Consider the following 6984-nt stretch of genomic DNA (forward strand, 5'->3'; position numbering starts at 1 on the left):
GATGCCACCAGTTGTACGACTTCATCAGAGGCAGTTTCCCAGCCAATTCCGGCCGTTTCTTTCTCTGAGCATTCTCTTCAAATTACCATTCACAAATTGAATGGAAAGAATTACCTTGAGTGGTCTCAATCTGTACGTTTGGTGATCGACAACAAAGGGAAACTCGGGCACTTGAATGGCGAAATAAAACCGCCAGCCACCAATGATCCAAAATACAGGCAATGGCATTCAGAAAATTCAATGGTGACTGCCTGGCTGATCAACTCGATGGAACCAATTGTTGGTAAGCCCCTTCATGTTCTTGTCGACGGCCCGTGATGTCTGGGAGGCAGTCCGGGAAACTTATTCAGATTTGGACAATCATTCGTAATTGTTCGAATTGAACACTCGAATGTGGAAGATGCAGCAAGGTGACCATGAGGTAACAGCCTACTATAATGATATGATGGCGGTTTGGCAGGAGTTGGATATGTTTGAAGATGAACAATGGGAAAATTCGAATGATAGTGCTCGGTACAAAAAGAAGATTGAGAGAGGCCGGGTATTTGTGTTCTTGGATGGCTTGAATAAATAACTCGATAAGGTTTGAGGACGTATATTAGGGAAAAGACCCTTGCCGACGATAAGAGAAGTTTTTGCAGAAGTGCGTAGAAAGGAAGCACGGGGGCAAGTGATGTTGAAGAACATCGAAACCATTTTCCATGATTCACAGTGATATTTGGGGTCCTTCTAGAGTGCCAACCTTTTCTGAAAAACGCTAGTTTGTTACTTTCATTGATGATCATACTAGAGTCACTTGGGTTTTCCTTTTAAAAGAAAAATCTGATGCAGAGACTGTGTTTAAAATTTTTTTATAATATGGTTCAAACACAATTTCAGACTCAGATTAAAATTTTCCGAAGTGATAATGGAAAAGAATTTTTTAACAATGTGTTAGGGAATTTTTTTGCCGGAAGAGGGATTGTACACCAAAGTTCTTGTAATAATACACCTCAACAGAATGGGGTGGCTGAAAGAAAAATCAGACATCTCCTTGAAGTTGTTAGAGCTATAAGTTTTAAAACTAAGGTTCCTAAGTACCTTTGGGGAGAAGCAGTTTTAACAACCACTTATTTGATTAATAGGCTGCCTACGAGAATTTTGAACTTTAAAACACCAATAAAGGTTTTCATTGAATGTTTTCCCAGATATTCCCTTAAAAATATTTGGAAGTGTGGCTTTTGTTCATAATCATGATCCTAGATGTTCTAAGCTTGATCCAAAAGCACATAAGTGTATTTTGGTAGGCTATCCTACAAATTAGAGAGGGTATAAATGTTTTGATCCAGTTTTCAAAAAAATGTTTGTCTCTATGGATGTCACGTTTTTTGAAGGACAGTCCTACTACATCAATTCCATCTTCAGGGGGAGAACACTAGTGAAGATGATTTTCTAGATGGTTCAACTTTTGAGTTTATTCAAGATGATTCTCACAAACAGTTACCTAAAGAGAATGATATGGAAAATACAAAGTCGGTGGAAACAAATGAATTAAATGTTGAAAATATTGAATCTACCAATGAACAACCTTTGGTAATGCCATCTCAGAATCAAAATATTGAAACAACAGAGATGTGTGCGAAACGGTTTAAAGGTCTTGTCTATTCAAAGGAGTATCAAGCGCAGAAAAGAAGAGGCACTATCCCACAACACTACCAAGAGTCTAATCAGAGGTTGGATCATGACATTCATGATGACTCTTTAATAGTTCCTGAAAATAATCCTCCAGGTAATTATGAGTCAAACCCTTCTAATCAGCTTGATCTTCCCATGGCTCTTAGAAAAGGTGTTAGGTCTTGTACAAAACATCTGTTGTCAAATTTTGTGTCTTACAAAAATATTTCACCCTCATATTGTGCCTTTATTTCACAAGTGTCGAGTGTGGTTATTCCTAATAGTGTCTAGGAGGCTCTAAATGTTCCTGAGTGGAAAGAAGCGATTTTTGAGGAGATGAGAGCTCTGGAGAAGAATGCTACTTGGGAATGTTAGGAACCTAATATTTAAGTCTTTTTCAATAGTCTTAAGGGGAGTATAAATAGGGGGTTTAGTTGTTAGGGAGGGGGAGAATGAGATTTGTAGAGAGTGTCTAATGTTGTGCACTATTTTGGAGGTCGGGAGTCCTCGAAACCGCCCATCTATCTTGTAATTTTTCATTTCTAGTATTGTTAATGAAGCATAGATTTTCAGGATCCTAACAATGATATCAGAGCATCTACGATCCATGGAGCTTTTTGAGTTAAGAGAGAAACTTAGGGCTGTTCTAAGAGCTAATCTCAAGGTTTCTGGAGATGGCCGGGAAGGCCGAGTTGGGTCACAACGATGAACAACGGGACAGGGAGAGGTGAGATCGCGCGTCTCGGGGCGAGGAGAGCCCAGATCGCGTCGACCCAGGCAGAGTGGAGGTGCCAAATCGGGCGGATCTTCGCCGGGAAGCGCCGATTCACGAAGATCGAGGCCGCGAGGGGAGTTCCGACGCCGGAGAGACGTGGGTCTCATGGAGGAGCGCGAGATCCGTTGCGATCTGGGCCTGGGTGGTCCAGATCTGCAGCGTGAGGGGTTGTTCGACGACGGGAGGAGGGCGAACGGAGGTCGCGACCATCGGGAGAGGGCGGCGGAGCTTGTTCGGCCATGGGAATCGGAGTGGAAGCCGGAGTTAGAGGAGGAGAGGCTTGCTCCGGGGCTGGGACGACATCGGGACCCTCAGAACAAGGAACCCATCCCTGTTTCGGTCGCGGTTGGGGTTGATTCCGGACCGATTTGGACCGAGCCTCGCGATTCCGGCGTGAAAGGGGCTGATTCCGGTGCTACGGAGATAGATCCCGACGCGACGGAGGCTGGGCTCGACGATTTGGCTGCTGTTTGGATAGGGCCTCACGATTCCGGCGTGAAAGGGGTTGATTCCGGTGCTACAGAGGCAGATTCTGGCAGAATTGTAGTTGAATCTCGCAATTTCGACTCGATTAAGGCTGATCCCGGTGAGATTGGTGTTGTTTTCGAAAATTCCGGCTAAATTTGGAGCGGGCCTCATGATTCTGACGCTGTTGAGGGTGTTTCCGGCGAGGTTGGGGCTGATTCCGGCTCGGTTTGGACTAGGCTTCGCAATTCCGGCGTGAAATGGGCTGGTTCCGGTGCCACAGAGGCAGATTCTAGCGGAATTAGAGTGGGACCCATGAATTCTGATGCCCTTAATGCTGGGTTTTGTGATTTTGTCGCCATTAGGGCTAGCTCCGGCGAGATGATGGCCAGGACGTGAAATTCCGATTTGAAATCCGGCGATTTTGGGGCTGAATCCCGAAATTCTGTTTGGAATTGGGTTGGGTCTAGTGTTTTCGGTATGGGCAGAGTCCATTTTGGGGTTGAGCCTCGTAATTACAATATTAGTTGGCCTAATTCTGGTGCAAGGGCAGTCAGGCCTCAAAACTTTAACACGTTTGGGGCTGGGAATGGTATGATTGCAGCTGAGTATGAAGAAATTGGTGAGACTGAAGTTGAAAGGTTGATGTCTTGGTTGGCTAAGAAGGAAACTCCCTTAGTGAGGATTGATTTGCCAATATTTTTTGTGACCATTGATGAGCTTGCGCAGAGAGTTTCAAATGAATTAATAGACGTTGTGGTTGCTTTCCAAGATACAAAGAAGATGGAGAAGAAAGTAATTGATTGGCTCCAATTTGAAGACGTGACTTACGAGGACATCATCAATTTGGGGACTCTAATCAAAGAACTAACAAAACCTTTTGTTCTTACTCATTTAGATGTTATTTTTCAATTTTATTTCTTGATTTTCACCTTGAGGACAAGGTGATTCTTTGGGGCGGGGGTAATGTTAGGAACCTAATATTTAGAAGTCTTTTTCAATAGTCTTAAGGGGAGTATAAATAGGGGGTTTAGTTGTTAGGGAGGGGGAGAATGAGATTTGTAGAGAGTGTCTAGTGCTGTCGACTATTTTGGAGGTCGGGGGTCTTCGAAACTGCCCATTTATCTTGTAATTTTTCATTTCTAGTATTGTTAATGAAGCATAGATTTTCAGGATCCTAACAGAATGCTACTTGGGAGAAAGTGGATATGCCAGACGGGAAGACAGTTGTTGGCTGTAAATGGGTATTTACCGTGAAGGACAACTCAGATTGATCTTTGGAAAGATACAAGGCTCGCCTTGTGGCTAAAGGCTTCACTCAGACATATGGAGTAGACTACTCAGAGACTTTTTCTCCAGTGGCAAAGCTAAATACAGTTCGATTACTCTTGTATGTTGCTGCTAATCTTGATTGGCCCCTAAATCAGCTGGATGTGAAGAATGCTTTTTTGAATGGAGACTTAGAGGAAGAAGTCCATATGGAACCTCCACCGGGCTTTTACCGAGAAGTTTGGAACTAAGGTGTGCAAACTAGAGAGGTCTCTATATGGTCTTAAACAGTCTCCCAGAGCTTGGTTAAGAGATTTACAAAGTTTGTTAAGAACCAAGGATATACACATGGACAATCTGATCACACTCTCTTCACAAAGAAATCTACCAAAGACAAGGTTTCTGTCTTGATTGTCTATGTGGATGATATAATTCTGACTAGAGATGATTTAGAAGAGATGATCAGACTGAAGCAGAGCCTAGCCAAGGAATTTGAGATTAAGGGCTTGTTCTTTTGAGTGAAAAACTCAAAAAAAGATAACTCGAGTTACAATTTTATTTGAGTTCATGTTCTTTTAAGTTTAAACTCGAGTTCAAACTCGAGTTTAGGACTAAAACTCGAGTTCAAGTTTCTCCTTCAACTCAAGTTCAGAAACTCGAACTCAAATTAATGAACAGTATTTTTTCTATTCTTAAAAATGCTATAACTTTTTCGTTTTAATTCTGACTGAGATGATTTTTTTTTTCTATGCGTTGACAACGAAAAGACGAATAAAACCCGACCCATATACCCTATTAAAATTTTTCATCAGCATTGAGTTTTTATTAAAATACTATCTAAATACAAATTCAAGTTTTGACTCACTCAAACACAAACTCAAAAAGATTCTTATCTCAAACCGTAACTCAAATGTATACAACCAAACACAAACTCAAGTTACAAGTTCAACTCAAGTTATAATTCAAATTCAACTTAAGAATTATACTCAAGTTAAACTCCAAAAGAACAAGCCCTAAAGATCTATGCCAACTAAAATACTTCCTTGGAATGGAAGTGGCAAGATCAAAAAAGGGCATTGTGGTTTCGCAGCGGAAGTATATTCTAGATCTCTTGAAAGAAACTAGAATGAGTTGTTGCAAACCTTCAGATACTCCAATAGAAGCTAATGCTAAACTTGGAGATGTAAAAGATGGTGTTCCAATAGACACAAGGAGATACCAAAGACTGGTTGGAAGACTGATCTACTTGTCACATACACGTCCTGACATTGCTTTCGCTGTGAGCATGGTAAGTCAATTTATGCATTCCCGATATGAAGAACATCTGGAAGCTGTGTATCGAATTCTTCGTTATTTGAAAAGCACACCAGGAAAAGGACGACTCTTCAAGAGAAATGAGGAGAGGAATTGAGGTGTATACAGATGCTGATTGGGCAAGTTCGGTCACTGATAGAAGATCAACATCAGGCTACTGTACATTTCTATGGGGCAATTTAGTCACTTGGAGAAGCAAGAAGCAGAGTGTAGTCGCTAGAAGTAGTGCTGAGGCAGAATTCAGATCAATGGCTCAAGGAGTGTGTGAGATTCTTTGGCTAAAAAGGGTTCTGGAAGAGCTTAAGAGACCAATAAGTTTTCCTATGAAGTTGTATTGTGACAACAAAGCAGCTATCAATATTGCTCATAATCCGGTTCTACATGACAGAACAAAACATGTTGAGATTGATAGCCACTTTATAAAAGAAAAGCTTGAAGAAGGAATAATTTGTACTCCATTTGTACCCACCACACAGCAAGTTGCAGATGTTTTGACTAAGGGTCTGTTGAGACAGCCGTTCGAACTTAAAGTGAGCAAGTTGGGCATGATGGATATCTTTGCACCAATTTGAGGGAGAGTGTCGGTAAATCAGGAATATTTGGTTAAGATTTGAATAAATTAGGAAAGTTATATCCTAGGATCAAGTGATAGAATAAAATCCCTGATTATATGGGATCCTAGGGTTAGCCGTGTATTACCTTCTTTTCTATTTAAAGATGCTTTATTTTTTTGTAATATATACAATGAATAAGAGAGTTATTCTTTCCTTTCTTCCTCTGTGAATATCTATATATTTCAACACTTATACTACGCGCCCTAGTAGTAGGAAAATTATTGTTGCCAATGTTCCCTTGCTACAGTTGCAGGATTAGGAGACATCCACGTAACACCTTTCCTTGTCCTTAAAGATGTTCCTCATATACCAAAATTGTCAGCAAATCTTGTTTCAATTCAAAAGCTCACAAAAGATCTGAACTGTTATGCAATTTTCCACCCTTCTTATTATGTTTTTCAAGACCAGGGTTCGGGAGAAGATTGGACTTGTTAAGGAAAGGGACGGGCTTTACTATCTTGAAACCCTGAGTATTTCAAAGAGTCATGAATAATTTGTCTTTATCTTTTCTCAGTTCTTCAAATAAAGATGTCATTTGGCTTCATTTTTGTCTTGGTCATCCGTCTTTTAGAGTCTTAAATATCATATTTCCCTCCTTGTTTAAAGGATTGAATGTGATAGATTTTCATTGTGATATTTGCGAACTTGCAAAGCATACTCGTGTATCTTTTCCTATTAATTCACAGTGATATTTGGGGACCATCCACAATTCTAAATATTTCAGGGTCTCAATGGTTTGTTTCTCTAATTGATGATTGTAATAGGGTTACATGGATATTCTTAAACAAAAGTCCGATGTAAGCAGTGTTGTTCCTAACTTTCATTCCATGATTCAAAACCAATTTGGGGTAAAAATTAAAGGCTTTAGGTCTGACAATGCAAGGGATTACTTCA

This window comes from Morus notabilis, unplaced genomic scaffold (assembly GCF_000414095.1).
Source record: "Morus notabilis unplaced genomic scaffold, ASM41409v2 Scaffold1483, whole genome shotgun sequence".
Classification (NCBI taxonomy): Eukaryota; Viridiplantae; Streptophyta; class Magnoliopsida; order Rosales; family Moraceae; genus Morus; species Morus notabilis.